Source organism: Excalfactoria chinensis, chromosome 3 (assembly GCF_039878825.1).
Source record: "Excalfactoria chinensis isolate bCotChi1 chromosome 3, bCotChi1.hap2, whole genome shotgun sequence".
Lineage (NCBI taxonomy): Eukaryota > Metazoa > Chordata > Aves > Galliformes > Phasianidae > Excalfactoria > Excalfactoria chinensis.
In genome coordinates, this window is record NC_092827.1 from 97365526 (window position 1) to 97389910 (window position 24385).

The 24385-nt window shown below is 38.6% G+C and overlaps 1 protein-coding gene across 8 annotated transcripts in view; it reads right to left on the reverse strand.

Moving 5' to 3' along the window:
* WDPCP (WD repeat containing planar cell polarity effector) overlaps positions 1-24385 on the reverse strand; it is a 139170-nt gene that overhangs the window by 111621 nt on the left and 3164 nt on the right. For 2 of the 8 annotated variants that reach the window (XM_072332475.1, XM_072332482.1), the window contains exon 2: positions 23438-23514. The exons of 2 other annotated variants lie outside the window; for them this stretch is intronic. The gene's annotated coding sequence lies outside the window, so the exon portion shown is untranslated. Of the gene's footprint in view, positions 1-3194; positions 3244-23437; positions 23515-24174; positions 24292-24385 lie in introns of those variants that run through there. 4 more of the 8 variants (XR_011903103.1, XM_072332480.1, XM_072332481.1 and 1 more) reach the window with 4 other exon arrangements.

A 24385-nucleotide genomic window follows, 5' to 3' on the forward strand; every position in this document is an offset into this window, starting at 1 on the left:
GTTTTCAGTTACTTCACAACTCTCCATCCGTGTGAGTTGAAACACACATACCTTCTCCAGGTTGACTTTCCTTTTCTGGAGGTGCACCATGAGATAACATCTCAGCAAAAGTGGCTCAGCTCCTTAGAGCTTTGCTGGACTTCTTCTTTAAAACAACTTCAAATGTTGCAGGGCTGAGTCCAACACACACTAGAGATGCAGGGATTCAGAATAACCTTGATTCAGAATAACCTTCCCATTTTGCTTGAGGCTGACACTGTTTCAGAAGCTGAAGGTAGAACAAGGGTCCAAGTAAGCATCTCCAATGCCCAGTAGGTACCTTCTCTCTATTACAGGCACAGCCGATGCTTCTCATGTACTATTTTGGTGACAGGTGTGTTTTGAAATGCTTAGTGCTAATGAAAGAAAGCACAGAGGTGGTCTCTACCCTCAAATCTTTGTGTACTTAAATGGTCATTACAGCAACCCAAGTCACAGTAGAAAGATTTCTCCTTCGGTGTATCAACAGCTCAGAAATCCTCTGCCCTTCTTATAGCACTGAACAATTTGCACTGCAGAAATATTCCCATCCCATCAATCCCACCTACCTTTCCCAATCTAAACAGTTAATTCAGAATGCTGTGGAGAGCTTCTTTACAGTGAGGGAGACGGAGCACTGGAACAGGGACTTGTGGAGTCTCCTTCTCTGGAGATATCCAATACCCACCTGGACACCTACCTGTGCAACCGGGTGTAGGGAACCTGCTTTGGCAGGGGAGTTAGACTCCATGATATCTGAAGGTCCCTTCCAACCCCTATGGTTCTGTGATTTAAAACTAGTTCAGTTTCCTGAACAAGCACATCAGGTACCTCTACAAATAATTTACCTGTGCAATGATAGTAGTGATGCAAGCGTAAAACAAAAGCCTTGTCAACTGGCAAGGCCACCAAAAAGATGCTTCTTGAAACAGCACCCTTATGAAAGAGATAACATTAAGCACTGACACCTACAAAGTGTTTTAGATTGGAGATAGCGGAACATAATTGTTCCAAAATGTGAGGATACCTTAGAATACAACAAGAATGGTTCTGTTTTTCCTTCCCAGTAGAACAGCAGGTGTTGAGAACAGGCAATGACACCAAGCAAACCTATATATGTTAACTAAAAGCTATGAGAGGGCAGAAATTATTTGATTATTGTTATTATACTTCTTTTCATTTGTTACCCATTTCTCTGTGCTGCAATACTACAGGTGCAGTGGTAAGAGCTTTTAAATAACAAACTACAACCTGGCATATAAATAAAAAAGAAAGACAGTCACATTACACAGTTTACATTAATATACCAGACAACAATCTGGGACAATTCAACTTGTTTGTTTAAGAGCAGGAGCTGGTACAACTACAGCCACCTCACAGTACTCCAGATGGGGCCACACAAAGGCAGAGCAGAGGGGCACAATCCCCTCCCTCAACTTGCTGGCCACCCCTCTTTTGATGCAGCCCAGGATACTGGTGGCCTTCTGGGCTACAGGTGCACAGAGCTGGCTCATGTCCACTTTTTTTTCCCACCAGAACCCTCAAGTCCTTCTCCACACTGCTGCTCTCAATGAGTTCTTTTCCTAGCCTGTACACTTAGTGGGAATTGCCCTGACCTGAGCACAACATCTTGCACTTGGCCTCGCTGCATCTCATTGTGGTCCCAACTTCTCAGGTTTGCCCAGGCTCCTTTGCATGGTGTTGTGTCAACTGCACCACTCAGCTTAGTGTTGTCTGCAGAGTTGCTGAGGGTGTACTTAATCCCACTGTCTGTGTCATTCATAAACATCTTGATGAGCACTGGTCCCATAACAGACCATAGGGACACACCACTCATTACCAGCCTCCACAGCCCTCTGGCTGTGACCATACAATGGATTCCTTATCCACCAAATAGTTCAGCCTTCAGATTCATATTCCTCCAATTTAGATTCAAGTATGTGGGGTGGGACCCTGTCAAAGGTCTTGCTGAAGTCCAGGTAATGGCTGAATTGACATTCTGCCTGTTCTCTGTTCTCCTTAATGGTAGGAAGAGGAAATGAGCTTCTGCATGCTACTCCCTCTCTGAGGACTGAAAGGCCATAAAAGTAACAGATGCTTCGTGAAGATGATGAAGAAGAGGACAGAGAAAAAAGGCAAAACTGGACATACTAAATGTCACACAAGCTTGGGTTTGCACAGCAAAATTTGGAAGCATGGCAGGGGCTATGCTGAAATCCCCACTGGGATAAAGGCCTTACATGCGATATTGCCACTATTCAATTTCCAAACAAAATATGAAAAGGAAGAACAACCAAACAATACAGCATTGTGAACCAGAACCCTGAGGCATATCATGCCCCTGTAAGACCTTGTTTAGAAGGCACAGAACCTGGTATTCTCTCTGGTTGATTAATGCATACTCCCATCTCCAGAAAAGCCTTAAGATATTAAAAGCTTGATGAGTCTGATGCTGATGATTGTTTAAAGCAGATGGTCATACATCATTTTTCCTTTCCAAACAGACCTACATATGAAATGCAAAGTAGATAGCCAAATTTTCTTGCAACTAGAAAGTGAATTTGAGAAACTGAGCTCCTTTATTTCTTAAAATAAAATGCATGCAAAACTTGTGCTGCCTAGTGGTATCCATTTGTACCTGTGTTTCTAGGCACTCGGCAAAGAGAACAGCTGACTCTAAGTACAAAGGCTTTGTATGCTGCTGAAGTACCACTCAGTATTTGCTCAAGTTTTGCTGCTGGGCAAACCATGAGTTTTATCCAAAACATTTTATTATTCTTCAGTTTCAGATTTCACCTTCCTCTCCCTCCAGCTCTCATCTCACCTGACAGAACAAAACAGACGTCCTGCTCTGACTTCGAGCCTACAGAAAGGATTAGTCAGGATCAGTCTTTATGGAGAAAGTCCATCTGAGTCCCTTGGATGCGTGAATCTCCGTTCACTCTCTGCGTGAGGAAGGCTCAAATGCAGCCTACTCAGCGGCCCCAGAAGTGAGACAAGTGTATTCAATAAGGACACATGCTTTGCAAAGCAAACCTGAAAGACTCACCAAATGTAAGGTAAAATCTAGTTTTTCAAAACCAAATTTAATATTTCTACTCCAAAGAATGGAGGTATCAGTGACATCAGAATGTGAGTAAAACATTCCAAAGAAAGCACTCAGCCATTTTTCCTACCTTTCCCCCTAGACAGACTGGCAAAATCTTTTTACTTGCTTCTTCCAACCTATGACAAACACATAACACATACTTCAGTTACAGCAATTAAAGTCGTAGGTAACTAAGTTCTTACAATAAGGAATTAGGCAACCTTTCTGACCTCACCTACAGCAAATCACTCAGTCCACTGAACAATTCCATACGTACTTATACATTTGGGCATATCATTTGTTGTTTATATATGCCTAAGTGATTTTCATGTATATGTGGGCTTGGAAATAAAAGGTATGCTGTACACAACACCTAGGCAAAGCCTGCAGTTGGCAGGTGAAATCCTTATTCCCAAGGGATTGCAACAGCCATTACTAAAAACTGTATTTTAGTATTCCTTTGTGTTTCTTCTTTATCCTTAAAAAAGCAAAATGCAGTTTTAGGGCTCTATTCACAAACAGAATGAGAATCAAAAAGCAGATTTCTTATACTAAAGTTAACTTTCCCTTGAAAGTGAATTTAATAATACTGGCATTAACATTTACCCAATGTATAAGCAAGTTATGAGCTAGCAAGGATCTGAACCTTGATTTAGCTTGAGGAAAGAAGTAATCTTTTTTTTTTCTTTCCACAAAAAAAGACTACAATCTAATAAAACTAACACCTCAAATCTTCCCTCGTCTCCAGAATCAAGCCTTACATTTCATTACACTTTACTTTTCTGCAGCTCAAGGAATGTTAACTGTGTTTGTGTTCATTGTGACAAACATGGATGACAACCAAGGAAGCAATTACAATAAACGTCTGATCCGCCTCCACTAAAAACAGACTTCAGCTTCAAAATACCATGCCACTCAAATTGAGTAAACCCTACCTGACACAAAAATTACCAATGCTTGTCATGCCTAAACACATTTTTGCACAAAATTAAACAAGCATGTCTTGCCTTTATCAACTCCCCTAAAAGAATAAGAATATACAGCAGCTTAAAAAGTATGTCCTTGTAGCAGGTTTCTGTCACTTTTTTTTCTTAAAGAGAAGAGTTCTGGGCACTTGTAAACTGTGAAAATAGGAATTTTTTTAAACAGCATATAGATTCTTGGTGGATTTCGCTGGCACTGGTTGTGTTTGCAGCTTTGAAGTCTCCTCCAGGTCTGTCATTTGGTAAGGCTGCTGATGGGTGCCTGGGGTGCTTTGTCCTCCGGGAGGCTATTTTCCTTTAATTCATCCCTGATTAGAAGCAATTTATGCATTTTCATCTGTTTTATGTAAAGATCAAAGGGATCATGGATCCCAATGTTGACCCTCTTATAGGCAAAAGAGGTAGGCTGCACATTTTTGCTTGTTTTCGGTATAAGCCTCAAAGCACTCATTTATACTGTTCAGTTCTTGATATAAGTCTCATAAATCAGCTTTTATATGGAGACCAAGTGCTATAAATCTCTTGCTTTTAAACAAACACATGCTTTTATACTTATGCAAAACATAGTTTTGTGGAGAAGTTCCCATTTTCAAATCTCCTAAGATAACTATTTGCCCAACAAGAATAGAGAGAGAGAAGATTAAAACTGATATCGCTATAGCAGTACAGCTCTACTGCTAATACAACTAACAAACATATAACAATTAAACCAGTCCCAAAGTGTCTTAGTTGGCCATGCAATAGGAAGTTCTATCAATTAAGCAAAAGACTGACTCTTATGCAATTTTAATAGCATCATTCACAACTAAAAGATGTCTTTAAAATGTATTCCAATACTATCAGTATTCAGCATCCATTTATATTTATTACATTAACACCGTCAACACGAACTCAAGAGCAAGAATACCAATATCACTGAAAATGTATGTGAAAGAAACTTCATATAGAATTATTTGTTTATTTTAAAAAACTTGGTATATGTGCCAGCAAGTAAGCAGGTATAGGAAACATTCAAGATGTTGTCTCATGCCAATAAACACACACTGTAAGTGCAAACATCTCTTCTTCAAGTCAGCTGAACGTAAGGCTTAACTCCTCCCTTTTCTTACTAAGCATGTGTGGAACAGAGAGACAGTACAGAGATCAGCAGATTGAAAAAGCCCTTCAAATCTTACTTTGGAGGAAAACAGCACAACTGTTGCAAAGATTCCTCACGTTTTAAAATTAGAAGAACAAATACCGCCAAGATTGTTTTGCCACTGTAAGGGTAAAGAGTTTGCAATAAACAGCGGCTCTTACCTCAGGGACAGTGGGGTCTACCCCTACCACAACTTTATAAAACTTACCAAAACTTATAGATGTTCTTTCACAATAGTGACAGAGGAGCTGTGTGAAATATAAGAGACTAATACTGGGAAAAAAAACAACCAACACAGAAATAAAAACAAAACCACAGAATCATAGAATGGTTTGAGTTGGAAGGGACCTTTAAAGGTCATCCAGTCTAAATCCACTGCAATAAAAAGGGGCATCTACAGCTAGATTAGGTTGCTCAGAGCCCAGCTGAATCATCAAAAATGAGGAATAACATTGCTTATTTGTTCTCAAAATAATCCTAACGAGACTTAAGAACATTTAGAATTAAAATGCTGGAAAATAGAGAATATTCCCGTTACTTTGTAAAGGACTGAGAGTTTCCTCATGCCATTAAAAAAAATTGTTTTGTTACTTCTTTCCATTTTTATTTATTTATTTATTTAAACCTGTAACATTTTCTGTGGATTTTCAATTCTTAACATGCATTACATTTTTAAATGTGTTGAAAGTTCTGATGCATTTATGTGCTTCCACAGAATAGCCTACTGAGCAGATCCTTACCGTGAGTCATTTTAGTCATTGCCTACTGTTAGCGAAGGTTTTGTTTGTCTGCTTACTTGCTCTGTTTAAGACATTCAGAATGGAAACCATACCAAGACCATCACATTTACTTCTTAGAAGTCACCAGTAGCAAGTTTGGATGCTATCACATTTGAGAAAAATGATGGAGAAACCAAGGAAGAACAAGCTCTATTCTGCTTCCAAGTTCAGTGTCAAGTTCAAGTTCAGAAATCATACCATAAATGGATGCCACTGAATATTAAAAGAGAAGGTTAATTTCCAGGACAGAAAAAAAAAAAAAAAAAAAAAAAAACCAAAAAAAAAAAAAAAAACCCACATTTCTTGTGTTGGCAGCATAACCTGAAAAGATGTTGCTTGTTGTAATTCTAATTTGGGCTACATAACTGGTAAAACACCAACAATAAACACTAACACTTGAAACACAAACTAGTATGAAAGCATTCTTTCAGCCTTTGATGAAGCAGCTATTTGGTATCAGAAGAAGAAAAGTAATTAAATTGTTTTGAAACATTATTCTTTAACAATGGTGCACCTCCCCCACTCTTTTGGAGACTCTATATTGATTTCAGGACAGTCAACTCATCTCACCTTCAGAGCAGCTCTGCAGGTGGTAAGTGGAGTGCCATAAACTCCCATACACACCATGTTCTTTAGTTTTCAGTAAGACACCACTTACATTAAAGACAACTACCAACAGACTGACAGCAACAGTGCAAAACCAATTTTGTTCACGTTTAATTAAGCAGTTAGACTTGAAACAAGCAGAAGAGCCGGATGCTACATTATGGTAAAAACAACCTGTGTAAATTTTCCATTTCTCAGCAACATGCTTCTCTAACCCTTTGTTGTACTCATCTTGAACACCACACTTCCAAAAGAGACAGGCAGAATTCTCAGCCCACCTCATGAACACTTCAGCACTGAACTCAGGTGTGGTCTTACGACAGTTTATAGTATATCCAGACCAAAAAGTAAAAGCAAAAGGGTACTTATTTTTGAAAAAGCATCTGAATTCAAAGAAAAAACAAAAACAAACAAACAAACAAAAAAAAAACAACAACAAAATAAGAAGTCACATGGGAAAAAAACACCACCAGGAGAGAAAGCGCAATTGGAAGAGGCCTTTAAATTTCAGTGGGCAAAGGCAATCATGAAACTTAAGAGGTGAATGCTTCAGGATAACTGGAAAAAACTACACACAGAAAAAAAATGACTTGCTGCTTTTAAAAGACACAGAAATTACCTCGAGAAAATAGGCAAGCTTCCAAACCCATTCCCAGGGATCAGCCATCCTCCTCCTTCCTTGGGCCTGAGCTATCCTTTAAATTGCGTTCAGCGGCATGTAATCAACTTTATATGGTGAAGGAATGTGGAAAATGCCCTAGGCTAAGGGGAAGGTAATGCTTGGCAAGGGGGTAGAGTGGGGCTGACAGAGAATAGAAGAAGACTCATTACCTTTCCTCTTATAAAACTTTTATTAAGTCACACATACAAACTCATTGTCTGGTTTTTGGTAGAACTGCAGCATCTGTTACCAATTAGCAGAAACCAAGAAGAAAAAGTTATCTTTGAATATCTATCAAATCCTGAATGTGCATAAATCTAACTGTACATATAGCAAACTGATGAGGGGGGAAATAAATCAAAGCCTGTTGTTTGTCCCTAGTCAATTCACGATCCTTTGAACCCTTAAAAACATTTCCTTGGGTATTTTTTTCTCTGAGCTCTCAGACCAAGACTTGACAAGAGAAGAAACAGGTGGCTTGACTGGAGTTGGTTTATTGCTTAGGAGAAACAAAGTTTGCTTAACTGGCCTAGTTTTCTTCTCAAGGAAGAAATACGTGGAATAAATTCCAAAAAATATGTGGAAGTATTTGATATTCATTTTTTATAGTTAATAAGATGATAAGTTACCCAGATATTCTTAGAGAAAGAATTAGGCAGTTTGTTTCCACGTTGCCATTGGTTTGCCCCACTGTTGTCATGATGTACGAGGACCTCTAAAATCAAAAGTTTTATTAGTTAAAATTAAAACCCTATTGTGCCAAACATTACAATCGCTAAAATGCTCTTCCTAAACACACAGTGCTTCTAACACCACAAATGTAGGAAGAATACTGGGTACCTGGCTCCATGGGCACCAGACTCTGTCCAAATGATCAATGTATCAGCACAGGCAACAAAAGGCACTCTTTGCCAGACCAAGCTCAGCTGAGCAACAGCTCCTCCTACATCTCCAACCCCAAATGCCACCCATTCCTATTCTGAGAGGCCACCGCATTTATTCAAGGGTATCTCTACAAATCTCTCTAAAGAAGCCACTGAATGTGTTTTTTGAGAATTCAGTCTCATTTAAGATACTAAGCAGGTTCTATTTAATGCAGCTGCCTTAACACTTAAATACTGTTTTTTTCCTCAAGTATTCTGTATCACAAAGTATCGATCAAACAAGTGGAAAAGACTGCTTAGTACAAAGTTCAAGATCAATTCCCTTAATGCAAGGCATCAAGAAAGAAGCCAGAAAGATCCCCAAGATGGCACTCTGCTGCAGCCTGAGCAGCCCCGAGCATTGCATCATCCAGCAGTCTACAGAAGCAACAGAGATTTGATAACTGAATAACGTAACCACCTCACTGGCAAAAACAAATAAGATGCTTACATGTTTTTATAGAGGAGTGATCTGCTCTTGATTGCACAGACACGTAAGCAACTGTTCTGAAGACTATGCATTACACATAACCCAATGCAAATGTAAAGGTGATGACAGATATCCCTTGGAGGTACGGTACCCTCTGTGATCCGAAGTTTATCCTAAACCACTTCAAGAGCCACAAGAACATATTTGCCACGATCACAACTTTTTTTTTTTTTGCAAGCCCAAAGAAAAAGAAAAGTTTCTTCCTGTCAGTTCAAAACAAATAGAAACAGCAGAGCTTTTGAGCAGGTCAACACTGTCTGGATCATGCCAAAAGAAGAATGCCACAAAAGATGAAAAATAGGTATCTTCTTCTTGTGCAAACACCTGGCCTTTTTCCATTACTTTCTCGCTCCTACATTTTAAGCTCACAAGAACACAGTGGGTTAAGTGTATCATCAAGACTGTCTCTTACATAAAATCTTTAACTAGGCTAATATTTCCAGCTCAAAATGCTGCTGTGTCCAAAACATTAGTTCTGTTTAGAATAACAAAATAGAGTAAGATAAGAACTAAAGTGTTCCAGCCAGAAAACAAAAGAGGTCACTGACACATAGGAGAGGAATAAGTCAGATATCTCTGCTGAAAAAAAAAAATGTAATTTACAAATTGAGTAAATTTAAATAACAGTTTTCAGCTTTGTGGGGAATTACTTTCACTATCACACTGTCAGGTGCCTAGTAAATCACTGGATAAACCCCTGAACAATTGAAATCCAAAGCTGGTTTTAGAACAAGACACGCAACTTCTTTTAGAAATAAAAGTTAAAAAAAGAAAACAACACAAAGCTTTTGTTCTCTACCATGTACAACCTGAATTAATTTCTAACATCTTCTACAGACCTTCAATGTTATGCAGATATATCAAACATGAAACGTGGCTGAAGTCGACAAGTTAATTTATTACAGTATTTAATCAACAGTCTATCATGATCTTCAGAAAAGATAAACTAGAAAACAGATTCTCATTCTGTGGAGAAGATAAAAGTAAATGGGAAACTCTGAAAGTGTTCCAGAAATGCAAATGCATACATCATTTCTGCTAAAGGCAACACCAACATTTTCCCTTAAATGAAGCAATATATAAACATGTAAGAACAGAGAAGCATTTTTCTGTCAGCAGAAAACACAGAAACATCGCCTGTGATGAGTAAGTAGGCAACCAAACTAAAAAGAAAAGACTAGCAATATGAATTACACAGTACTTAACATTTTCTTTTTTATGTGCTTGGATGCCCCAGTAGGTACCAGCTGTAATCTAAAAACAATACTAACTAAAAACAACAGTGCAACCCATTTGATTTCCTACAGAGTCATCATCTATAAGCCCGACATTACTGTGTCATCTTCATCATCATCCCAAACCTCCACACAAGGCTCCTTGCATTTCCCTCACGTTTCCCAAATACTTTACACATGCAGTTCAGCTTGTTCACATCTTCCTATCCATGCCCTTCAGTTTCTTTTTCCATTCTCTCCTCTGTCACTTTTTGCAGCTGAGCACAAAGAAGCATAGTATGGCTGGTCCAGAACTGCAGAGTTTCTGAGCAATCAGTAAATACATATTTAAGTATTGATCTTGGAGGCCAAACTGAAGAAAGTCCTTGAGCCTTTTGGAGCCTTCTGTTGAGAAGGCTGGAGGAGGGAACTCTAACTTGGGTGGCTTAGATTTTCACAAAACACACACATTTGGAGCTTTTAAAACCTCTGCCTTACCTGTCACTGAAACTGGTCACCAAGCTCCAAAAATAAATGCAAGGAAACAGAAAAGCAGGCCGCATGACCAGACAACTTAAGTTGTCTCTTAATTAACCAGAGAAAAATGCTATCCCTTACTCAGCGGCTTTTTGCTTACAGCAAAGTCAAGTAATCTAAAAAGGAAAACAACACTGTTTTGAATATAACAACATCCACTGTCTACCTGGAAATTACAGCTTCTACTCTGAGCTAAGTGTTAACTCTGCCTCCCATTCATAACTTCAAGGTAGGAAAACACTTTGTGTTAAATATGCAGTGTTGTAATACTCTAATATTTTAGCACTGCAGATAAACTGATGTAAAGCCTAACCTCAATAGTTTCCATGACCAACAGAATGAATATTTGCTCCCTGTACAAAGGCAAATTATTTTAGTACTGAAAATAGATTTCAAACATCTCAAACCTGGTAAGCATTAACACCATCAATGTTCATTATTTTCTTAAATATAAAATTATACAACATATTCTTTAAAAGCATTCATCCTTCAAAACTCAACAATTGCTATAGGGTGAGTCACCTACTGTCCCTTCCCAAAGAAAATTACCACGTTTCAACTGCCTCTGCCTAAAATAAACATGCAAATCCACACTTACACCTCACTTTTGAAAACTATAGTATCAATACTTCAGCTCTAGGACCCTGAATTCAAACACTTTGCGGTTATGTCAAGAATCCACTGCACAGCAAACATACAACTGGGCAATAAATGCCAGTCGCTGATTCACTTTTGAACAATTTAATGTCTTAATAATCAAAAGGAATGTTAGCCAAGCTGAGGAAAGATGCATGGATGAGTGATAAGATAAAGTAATGTATCTTCAGTGAGAAAGAATGAAGAATAACTCATTCTTCCTGAAATAAAAGGTAAAAACTGCAATGCACCTCTACCTGGTGACAGCCAAATGGATTTCAGGAATGTTTTCTGCACTTTTTCTAAAATGTAGGAGAAAATGAGAACAAAACCTAATTAGCGATACAATGCAGCTATAAGAGTGGCCATGAAAAAATATATTTTGGGGTGTATGGATATGCCTTTCCCCAGAGGGATAAAGTTCCTTATACCCAATTTCTGGCATCTCCAACCACAATCCTGATTTTGCCAGGCAGACCGTTTTTTCATCACTTGCTCTGCGTACAAAAGCATGCTCTGGAGTTACCATTCTAAAAGGCAAACAATAACTCATTTCATAGCTCTTCTTCAAGTGTGGATAATGAATTCTAATGTATTTCTCAAAGTCAAAGAGAAGTGGGACACACAAAAATGTGGGACCAGTAAAACCCAAGCAAGGCCCAAGAACACTCAAAGTTGTCCAGCAGGATTAGGAGTAGTAAAATAACTTTGGGAGAAATGGCCAGCAGCTGCCATATTGAGGGAACTGTTTCAGTCCTTGTCGAGCTCATTTCTGCTCTCACATTCCCCAGCAGTAGCTGGAGTTAAAACAAAGCAAAATGAGCAAACAACAGCAACAACAAAACAACCCACAGCTTTTTTGTTGTTGTTGTTTTATGCAATGATTCCTCAAGATAGTGGTATCTTTTTGCAGTATGATGAGTGCCTAATTACAATGATGCAAATCTCTTGTCACCTGCAGGCTAGACTACAGATAGCAATGGTTTTTAGTCAGACTTGATAGTGAAAAAGAACTTGACACAGCATGCAATGGTTTGTTAAGCATGATATATGCTTAAAACACCAGTATTAAAAACATCACTCCCCTTATTAATCTAGCCAGGAGGAGGAAGAAATCACATGATTTCAAGTTCAAAGTTGCTAAATCCCTTCTCCAGCAGGAGAACATGCCTGTCTGATTACATTTTCAGGTTGAATGCATTGTCACTCCATCACCTTCCCCCACATTCCGTGCCACTTTGAGCCTGTTTGCTTCTGTCAGCTCTTCCATCTCCTAATTTCTCTGCAATTTCTTACAAGTTCCTTCAGCTTATTATCCATTTTTCTCCTTCAAAAATGGTTATATGCTAGTTGGGCCCTCTAGTGAATCTTGATGTTAATGCACTAGACATCCATGATAAACATTCCCAGTGTTTTCTGCATTATGTTCTATCCTAGTAAGAAACTTCTCAAAGAATAGCTACTTGTCCATGTGCCTTTCACAAGCGGGCCCTATATGTGCTCACACAACCTCAAAAGAAACACAAGCTGAGCAATGTCCACTCTAGTTGTACTGTCACTTACTATCAAGACCCAGATTCAAGTACTCAGCTCCATGAATGGCAACTTCTGCTAACCCGCTGAAAAATCTGCATCAAAAGCTCATCGGGAAACTTGAGGGATGAGGTCAGAGAAGCAGCTTCCTCACCAGGAGCAGAAGCTCAGGAATGAAAACCGCTTAACACTTCAAACACAGCTCCTTGATTAGGACAGAGATCTGCAGTATCCCTGGAGATCAAAAGGCTACAAATGGCATGCATACACACACATAGACATACCAGGTATATGTGGGAAATGGCGAACAAATTCAGACCCTAAAAATGTGATCGCCTACAGCTTAAGTCAGGGAGCAACACTCAAACATCTCACAAACCATGCTGCATGCCTTAAGCCAAGCTCAAACTTCAGTATTTAGAAAACAATCTCAATATTCCCATATCACTAATTTTAGATTCTTCAGGTACTATTTCATGTTCATTAACATAATTATTCATCTAATCTTGAGCCATTTACTCATCTTCTGCCTTTAGTTTCTTCAGATAAAAAAAGGACCTTGCTAACAGGCAAAACTGGAGTTGGTTAAAATGACTTAAATAAAAAGCTGCAATTAAATTTAAACAGATTTGTGATATCACCTAAAATATTCAGGTTTTTAAAGGAATATTTAGGCTTCTAAAGAAATGTTCTAAAAATAGGCTGTATCACAATCAAACCCCAGAATTAGACAGTCAGAGCTTGCAGCAATCTTGGGGAAAGAACAAATCAGTGATATAACAAAGAAACTGGCCATGGTACAGTTAGTACAAACAATGTCAGTGTTATCCCTATTAATTATCAATCTGTTGTGCATTTAACTTCACTAAGTGGGATCTCTTAATTGATAAAAGCATCAAAGATCAACAAGCATAGATATGAATGTCCTTTGTAAGAATATCTGCTATTTACACTGATGAACCCTTTCAGCCGTAATAATTAACAAGAAGCCTAACAGAATAGCAATCTAACAGTATAGGAAAAGTTGCACAACTTCTAAGGTTACTGGAAATTCAGTCTACCCTTTGGCTGTGTCACACGGAATCAAGATTTCAAATGAAATCATGGAAAGGAAGATGTAGATGTATTTTAAAACAGATTTTAAAACATGTTCTGAGATTAAAGGCCTTCCCAGTTTTGTAGGAAACGTTCATTTATAGACAGCTGTAGATGTCCCAGAACACGAGAAAACAGCATTCAAGTGAGCAGGTTTTCTAATAAGCTTTGTGTTATCTGATGAAAGCAAGGCAAGGCAGAAGCATTTGGAAGCCTGCTTTTCTTTCACTCCAAGATTAATTTTAACTCTACTTCTGAAACCACCACCAAGCTTTCATTATCACTTAAGATGTGCATATGAGCTGCAGTCAACAGATGTGGCAAAACATGAACAAGCTTCAAAAACCAGGGAGCAAGGGGGCATCAGACTGTATCTCTGTCCCTTCATTCCTTCAGTCCACTTGAAAAATAACCTCATTTAAATAAGGCACATTTATTTGAACAAAGATCCTCCTGTGATTAATATGTAGCACCAGATTAACGTGAGGATGAAACCTGTCCTGCCTGATTTCTAAATAAAACACAGTTAAACTGTTATCCCTGCATAATGAAGTAATGACTGTTTATGGTTTCTCTGAGAATTCTAGCAGTAAGGCTTTAGATGTGGTCACAAAAATCATAAATCTGCTTTGTTATCTAGAAAACAAAACAATTACAGCAATTTTCTGCTATTACCAGCAATTGTCTTTAATTACCCCAATATATTACTTCATTGTCTGAAAAGACAGGATGTCAGGGTGAATAGCATTGGTTTGGCAGCCCCAAATTATCAACAACCATCAAAATGGTACATGCTTTTTCTCTTCCCTTCCCTGCAGACAGTATGTGAGCTTTCAAAGCAGGCTGACTTTCTACCTTACTATCACACAAAAGGAAAAATTAAAGTGAAAGGAATCAGGCAGATAATTTCAAAAATTGCAAGTGGTGTGTTCAGGGCTTTCAAGCTTGTTCTTTGCATTGTGCATATCCTTTAATTATCAATCATTTCACAGCTCGATCCACTCTCCCTAGCAACCCATTTCTCATTTGACTCCAATTTACAACAAAGGTAAGTGGCAAAATAATAGAAACAATGGCACTGTGCAAGCAACCTATTACTTGACAGTAACTGCTGGCAGCTATGCAAGGAAGCCTTGACAATATTGGCCAAACAGAGGCAAATTTCTTGTTCAAAAGAAAAAAATCATTTTTACAACAATGAGAAACACCATCCAACCAAGCACAAAACGATAGCAACTACTCACTACCCTTAGCTGCCATGAAAATCAAACAAATGCAAAACTGCAACACCTCAGTTATACACCCTGACTGATTTATGTAAACTTGGGCACTTACACCTAGCCAAAGTTATAACACCCTTGTGTTTGTAACTCCGCACACCCATGTACTCCCAAGAAATTCTTTATCATTTACATTTTAGAGAATGGCTTCCACCACGAAGACCGTATTTGTCATTTTTAAGCTGTTCAAAGACTAATTAGTTACTGTTAAAAACACATTCATTCGGTGCAATTTGCAATGATTTTCTCTCAAACTGGAGCAGTGCCAGGTCCATCTACTTAGCTACAACATTTGTTTTCTTTCCATTTCCATAGCTGTAGAAGAAATGATTAAGTTAACTCATACATGCAAATGCAATGTTCCACAGCAGTGGCAATGCAAAACAAAGCAAGTAAATTGCTTCAGCTGTGGGAAGCAAAGTTAAGCGATTTCTTTTTTTCTTTTTTTTTTTTTTTTTTTTACAGGTCTTTGTTTTACAGAAGTATTTTACAGCACACTGAATATTAGGAGCTCTCTCACTTTTATATGTGGATGGTTTTTTCCCCCAAGAATCTTTGAGTCGGGTTTGCTCAGTTTAAAGTTATGGTTGCTGTTACACCTCTGTGTGATGCTTCTTTTTCAAGTACCTTCATGTATTAAGAGAGGCAGCAGTATTTTCACCATTATCACTATTTGTTTCTTCAAATGAAGGCCAGCTATGTACCCTCATACTAATCCATGAATCATGTGATAGTATGATATACATGAGAAAAAGATGCAGAAATTTCACTCCTCTGCTTCCTCACCCCATTCACCAAATAGCGCATTTCCTTTCGTGACAATAACTTTAATTAGACCCCAGCAAAGAGATTTTCTTTAAAAATGAAGTTGGAAATAAAGGTAAAATAACCAACTCACATGGGCTCAATTATGAAAAGACATTTACATGCTGTTCATCCACAATGGGAGAGTTTTAAAAGTCATAGCATCCTATCTTCTGAAACTCAAACAGCAGTACCTCCATAGGGGCAGTTCATTTTCCATGCACTGAACATGGATGCACCTCAACATACTGCAAAGCAGAGAGACCCAAAAAACCACTCGGGGGATTTTGGTTATCATATGTAAAAAAGCCTTCTCAGAAAAAGAAAGAATAAACAGTAAAAGACCCTGGTAAAAGAAGGAAGGTGACAGTTAAACATCACTGACACATGCCAGAGAAGTAAGATCAGATGGAACTTAATGCAATCTAAATATTTAATTTCCCTTTGATGAAATGTCAAGCAAACAAGTTATTTTGAAATCAAACAGTCCCTTGAGAAATAAGTTCCACTTACAGCCTAAGCATTTATTACAATTAAATGGCTACTGATTCATTATCAGTCTGACTTTTGTATTATACCTCATGAACAGCACTGTGTTATGAATTTGCTAGTACCAGTCTTACATTGAATTCCACAGGAAAAGACCTTTGTAGCCACCTGAAATTAGTGAAGTCAACAAGACTACCAACACATACAGAACTCTGCCAACACAGCATTAATGAACAATCCAAGCACTCACCTAAATTCTGTCCCAAGCTGTACCTCATTTGCTGACATTCCATCATATAGAATTTTGTTTCAATGTGGATATATTAATTCTGTTTATGAAGGAACACAACTCTTTCAGGCACAAGAAGACTGTCCATTCACTGTTCTGCTTCAGAGGACAAGTGACACCACAAAAGCAGAAGGTGGGCACCTTCCTGAAGTTCACTGCATCACACTTGCTTCAGGCAAACAGTGAGCAGGTAAGTGCCTACTGAAACACATAGCTCACATAAGAAATTGGAAATAGCTTCATTCACACACATCAAGTTTTACATTTGCCCCTGTTTAACTTTATGCGATCATTCTATCACTTAATATGTACTTAATAACACCATTAGCAAAGAAAATTAACTACACAACCTTTTTCTGACTGTAAAACTGAAGATAAAGCCATATAATATGACTGATTTTGAAGGCCACATAGACTTATTCATTTAGCGTAATTTCCAATGCATTTTACAAGCCTTCCAATAGTCATGGGAGATGGTCCCAACATTTATAGAGCCACTTAGCTTTCCTCCAAAACAGAATATTCTCTAAAAGCTTATTTCTTAAGAGTTTGGTGATTATAGTGAAGTTAGATAGCAAAAAGGCTTTATTGCTCCAAGGTGGATGTCCTTGCATTCGAATTCAAAGACAGTCCTCTCTCATACCTTATACAACGGCAATCACATCTGCAATATAAGGTCTCACTTTGTCCACACAGAAGTATGGCTGGAAGTGTCTGACACCAGCTACAATGGAAAAAAGCAGCCTACCATCCTTAACAGACCTCAGCTCCCACAAAAAGGGACAGAGCCCATGAGCAGAGTGCCAGCAGGCATGCTGGTGCCCACCAGTACTCCCAGCAGTGACAGAGGAGCAGGGCTGCAATATTCCAGTAGCTTTCATTACAGAAAAGTGAAGTTAATTCACCAAGAAATTAGCCTAGTATTGCAGTCAGCCTAACAGCAACATGAATGAAGTTTCATTAATTCATATCTCACACAGCTACAATGAGATTCACATATACATTATATGCACGTATACTTATAGTTGATATCCACATCACAAAGGGCAAAAACATTTACTAAACTGCATTTATCATGCATCTTAGGGCACATGGAGATCACTGTTCTTTCAAATTCTTTCTGCAGCTCTTAAGTCTTTAAAAAAACCCCCCTCTCTCCCATCCGGTTTGTTAGGCAAGTCACACTGCCACAATTTCCCAGGCAGCCCTATTTATAAAACAGCTTATCATGAAACTCTGCATTGATTTGAACTATTAAAATATTGACCTGCTCCTGGACACTCTTCATGTTTACCTCAGTCAAAAGCAGAAACAAGAAACAAGTCACCAACAGGTGAAAGCAAAACAAAACAGAACTGCACTATTTCTCCGAGGAGCACAGATACAGTTTCAAACAGCAACGTAGCACTTTGTTGCTCTGCCAAACACAGAGATACCCGATCCCAGGACAAGAAATACACGCTAGAGATTCTGTAATCATTTTGGAATTACTCTCCTCATTTTCTGAGGAATCTTGTGAGCTGAAGACTCACTTTCCAAACAGTTTTGCTATCAAATATAAGGTCTAAAACTAAACTTAAAAAAAACCATAAAAGTGTAATTAGAATTTTATGCATTTACCAAAGCAATATAAAATACTAAATATTTGTCTTAAGAAAAGGAAAAAAATGCAGACAATTAATAAAAAACAACCTCTGTGGTAACTTTGGGGTCTTACAACTCATCAATTAGCAATGGAAGCTCTAGGATCAAGTCTTTGAGAGTCTATTGGAAGGTTTAATGAAAGAGATGACAAAAAGCCATCGTGGCAGTTTCATACGAGAAAGCTTTAAGCTTAGTTGCAATGTATTAAAAAAACAAAACAACCCAACATTCAAATGAATTATTTTTCACTGCAGTATGCCTAGTTTTTGGAGATAGAATTAAAATTGGGCTTTCATTTTAGAGCAAGTAAAGCATAATATTAGACCATAATACTGCATATACTATTGAGATCCAAATGCCCACAGTGTTGCAAGAGAACACTTTCCCTCAGGCATTTGAAATTTAATGCTTCTTTAATATTCTCTGTTGGATATTGTTAGAATGGAATTTCAAATATTTCCTGCAATTTGAGTTAAAGATTACTGAATAATGCTGAGCAGCAAAAAAATTTTTGAAGCATACATCTAAAGCCGGCATAGTAACTCAATGTCCTGTTGTTTCTTGCTTTAGCAAAATTAATTTCTACAGTCTTCAACCATGAATTCAAGCACCACCTGCAGATTCAAACCCATAATTTAACTGTAGTGCATTTCTCCTTCCCTTGACTAATACACTGAGGGTAGACCCTGGATATCAGACAGCTATAAAAGGTAGAGGCCATTTCATAGCAATACTTCCTATTATTTCAAATGAGACAGAATGCAACTTGAAAAATCATTATCTGGCCTATTACTGTAAATAAATGGAATTACCTGCAATGAAATGAATATACATGGTTTTGCCTATATAAAGAGTATATAATGAAAGTGTAGCATCTTTCTACTAGAACTCCGCGTGTTCAAAAGGCTTTCGTTCAATTAAGATCCAACTTATTCAGCACCTATATGCTAGCGAACCACCATAGCTACTCAAGAACTAAAGACAGACTGCAAATTAGACCTCAAATAACTGAAGCACAGCTATAACACTGTAGAAACAAAAGAGGAAAAAAAAAAAAACCTAACCAAAATCACAATTCCCTCTGCTTAATCACTTCACAGGGAAACTTCTTTCACTCAGTGATGCAGCTGATTTCTTTTCCATCATTTGTGTCCAGATTACAAGCACAGGATGCTCCTGATTTGTTCCAGAGACACAAATCCCTTATTCCTACCAGGCACACACTGACTTGCTCTTTGGTTCCCCTCTATGTCAAGCCTTTCAGTTCCTCTCAAAATAGCCCAAAACGCTGCTTCAGAGAGTACAACTACCATGACTTCATATGAAATACTTCATCCACATCTTCATAGACTTCCCCTACTGTAAGGAATCGATTAAAAAAACAAACAAACAAACAAAAAAAAACCCACCAACTTTAAAAACTCTATATTGTAAACCAAGGTTTTCACTCCTTGAGTATTTATATTGATATTATAGATAATAATTCAATTCCTAAGAGAAACACAATCCACCCAGTGGAAGCTATCGACTAGTTACTCCTGTGCAAATACAGAAACAAATAAAAAGTGATATTGTAAAACAACCTGAAATAGTTTAAGTAAACTCTTCTATAGAAAACTAACCTATCTCTTCTTGCTGCATTTAAAACATAGCAACACTTCGGTAGACTTTATAAAACAAGAAGCAATTGAACGAAGAAGCTACTGTATAATACCAATAGTTTTGAGCTGATCATTGATAAAAGATTTCAGTTACTCGCATGCTTTCAGCTAGCACATTAACCTATTGACTTTATTGAACTGTGAAAACAGGCTGGTGTAATCTTCTTTTGAATTTCTCAAAAACAGCAGTGCTATGGATATGGAAACTGACCACATAAATACAACAATTTCATAGCACTCCAAAAACCAAATGAACCATAGAAATGTATTGCGAAGGATGTTCTTTTCCCCTCCTTCCCCTTGCCATCACCCAAAAGTCTGTGAAAACATTTACCAGCTCAACTCTCCTACTATGGGAAGTACCACCTAATTAACTCAAGCTACAAAGCTTGACAACAAAAAACCTCTTCTATGTGCTGACTTGAGTGAGTAGAAAACCCTGTTGTATGGGTGTAAAAGTGTCTGTTTGATGAAGAAAAATACCAATTTCTATTAGAGAAGTGAAACTAAGGAGACTTTCTCATACACCAGGCAGGCAGCTCTCCTGTTCAAAACAATTCAGAAATTCAACTTTACTGAATGTACAGCCAAGATACTAAAGTCTTTGCATGTGTGTGCTATTATTTTGCTTTCACATGGAGTCTGTACTTGGAAGAAGGGAGAGCAGAAAATCCTCTGAAAATGGATCACAGATAGCAGATGACAACCGAAATCTCATGGTTTCTCAGCTTTAGCTACAACGGAATAGTTATTACCAAGCCTCTGTACTAATGCAGCCCCAAGTCAGTGAGGAAGCCCTGCAAGAGCAAACATACCTGAGCTGCACTCCAAGCTCCAGATCTACCTATACAGAGACCACTGAGGAGGCTTACATAGTTGGAGTGATCTTTGCCAAATGAGTAACAGGTGTTTGTACCATTAGCATAGAAATGAGCAACAAAAAAGTGAAATCTGGTCACATTTTGAATTCAGATTTGATTTATTGGTAGTTCATGAAGATGACTGATAGCTGTTACAAGTGTGCTATGCATCACTTGTCTCTTCATAGTAGGCATATTGATACATGGCATCCCATCCACCTACTAAAATAGTAGGGGCTTTCTAAATTCAATTCATGAATGATCAATTACCTCTAATTACATAAAAACACATCTGAGCTATGAAGAAATAAAACTGAAGCCATATCTCTGAAACCGATTCCATAGACAAAAAGCAAAAGTTCTACTTAAGAACATTTTCTGAACTACAGCAAAATAATTCATAACAATGATAATAACAATCAGGGTTATTAGCAGAGGGTCTAGATACACAAGTTTCTTCATAACAATTAGCACCCATCCCATGCAGGATCACATAACTGAAGTTTAGAAGTGGATAGGAAAAAAATTAGATCTGGCCATTAGAGTGGGGAATATAAAAAAAGTCCAGTATAAAAACATCAGTACATCATCTGCTTATCTACCTTCATTGTCTAAGCTGCGATTCTTATCGTTCTTGCTTACATCTACAACTTTATCCTGTTTTAAACTCCTGCAGATTTCCTGTCATCTTATAAACTGACTTCTGGTCCTCTCGATCTCTTTGCTGGGATAGGTTTCCAAAAGCATTCAGATTCTACTGGTGTTTCTGGGATTGAAAACAGCAATTAGATAGTTAATTGTTTGTTTGTTTTCACAAGGTCTTAAACATTTCAAGAATTACTTTTGCTTGAGACACATTTTCTGTAAGCAAGTGCTAGAAAGAAAAACTGTATTACCTCCACAAATCATTGGAAATTGGGTGCAAAATCTTACCAAAAATAATTCAGCAATTTCTATAGATAGCAGTGAAGAAAAGCTGATCCAAACTATAGTTACAGAACACTGCCAGCTATTAAGAGAATAATTCATTTTAAATTAGAATTTAGAAAAAAAAAACAAACCCCAACAACAGAAAACGGGAATTATTCTGGCAGAGTAGGCTACGAAACTACTAGCTGCCTTGAAAAATAATACTTAATCATCACAAGATCAAAACAGCTTGAGTATTAATTGTGTTGTTTAATTACACCGATTTCCATGTTACTTGGTTCTACTGAGTGCAAGATCTGTAAACTGCATTTCAATAAATAGCTGAATGCCTGATCTGCATGCACACTAAAGGTTCGTTGCTTCTTTTGCACTTAATTTGTTTCCACTTCTGCAGCTCTTTGGCTTCCAGCTCTACACGAAAGACATACATTAATAAAACAGGTGAGATGCACTAAAGAATGTTAGAAAATGACACCAACTATTCACTGCCTTGGAAATAGTGGCAACAGGAGGTGTAAAAGCAGCAAGAATAATCTGAGACAATAAAGAAAAATCCCACAAGGAAATCTGAAGACTGAAAAAATTGACGGGAAAAAACAGCATTAAATTTAGAATGAATTTCTCTGGTACTTTGACAAGGTGTTAAATACATCAGCAAATATAACACAGATACAGCACGCATCCTGAGGACAAAAGAGAGCACAGATTGAGGATGCAGAAACTCAAACAGTGCATGTTGTTCATAGATCCCTGCAGCACCAACTATCTGAAGACAGTGACATGATTTAACAGCATGAGGAATACAACTGAGGACCGACACATGCTGCCAAGAACAGCAGAAGAGTTTCTACCCAGAAGCAAAAGATATATTTTAAAAGCTAATAAACACCAAGAAAAAGAGACGTAAAAACAGAGATGGAGAAAAGAAAGCATCTCTCATTTCTCTTGTGTAGTTTTATACAGTTACATTTTGCTTGGAAGACATAAAACTCTTAACAAACAGAAACAGTGTTTTAGCCAATAAAAAAGAATTGAAGAATTATTAAGTTTTGCTGACTTGAAAAACTTTAATGCTGTCTTCGGTTAAAACATCACAAAAGGCAGTGCAGCCTTAAAACAATGTTATTCTATCTGTCACTAATTACACCAGGAACGTATTTAAAACAAACTGACAAACGCTCATTACAGATCAGTTTCAATATTAGGTATGTTATCTCCGGCAATAAAGCAAGGAGCACAAGCTTGGGCAGGAAAGGATGGGGAATGAAAACAGAGCTTTACCTACAGAAGAAACAGCAACTAGCTTAACTGGAATACATTAAACCAATATAACCTGCTATGCTGGCAGACAAATCAGTTTATAGCACGCTTATATAGATTTCACTGAAAACTGATATGCAATCAACTCAAAGACAACTGATAATGCTTAGTGAAAATCATATCACATGGGACCACATCAGCTTCTGGGTAAACACAGGTCTTAAATAACCTTCATTAAGTCTGTATGATGTAGGGGTGCAAAAAAGGTCAGAGTTACTGGTGTAAAGCATCTTAGGATATTCTGAACGGTCTGTCTGGGCAACACGCTTCCTGGCGCTGATGAGGCACCTCTCACAACAAGGCAGACTCTGCTTTCATTCGCAGCTGTTTGGCTTTGAAATTTATCCCCAAACACAACTTAGGTCCAATCTTCACTCACAGCACGAGCGTATGGCTATTAAGCAGTACAAAACAGCATTGAGCAGTACGAGACTGAAAACAAACTCAGTATAACGATACCTTTTCAACCCTGAGACTGCTGTTTTCGATACTTCAGGAGCTGTCAGAGGGTCGGTCTTGATCAAACCACGGGAAGCCTGGAATTGTGGCATAAGGACGATTAGCAACAAGGCTCGCTACACTGCAAATACTTTGCGTGCTGTGTGCTCATGTTTACGCTTAACACCACTGCCCCAGAGGAGTAACTGATCTCTGTCTGAGGACTGAACTGACATAAAGTCAGACTACGTGCTGCCCAAGGTGTTAAAAAAAACACCTGTAAGGGGCTAAAACAGGATTAAAAACTAATCCTGCTGAAAAATGTCAGGGCACGTGAGCCTTCGGCACAGGCTGAGCTAAATTACAGGATTTGTTCTGTGAGGAACCTCGTCAAGGCCTGAGGAAGGAAACAGTCCCCCGTGTGGTGATGCCAGCAGCTCACTGCAGGCTCGGGCTGATAGAGCTCAGCCCCACGAGCAGCTTTATGTGGCACGGTTCTTCACAGAGGAGCAGGCCGGCTCCCAGTTCTGGGACAACCAGAGAAGCGTGTCAGAAGCACAGAGAGCAAGACGGGCAGGAAGGCAGGGGAAAGACGGGGAAAGCGGGCCTGAGGAGCGCGGCCGTGCCGAGGCGCTGAGCAGCGCCCAAAGGCCGTGCAGACCGCAAGGCCGCGGCACATGGCTGCACGCCGGGGTCCTGCCCGCACGCCCGCGCGCCGTTCCCGCTGCAGCGTCACCTAGCAACCACCGAAGCACCGCTACCTGCGCACGCGCAGCAGCCACGTATTCTCGCGGCGCGCGACGTCTCCTTCCTTCCCCTCCAGCCGGTGTTGACTCCTCCCCTCGCGCGCATGCGCACGGCCGACTGCTCGAGCTCAACGCACTCCCCGCCCCTATCTGACGCATGCGCAAGCAAAAAAACCAACGGTCTAATCACAACGTTTCAGGAGCGCATGCGCAGATCGGAGCT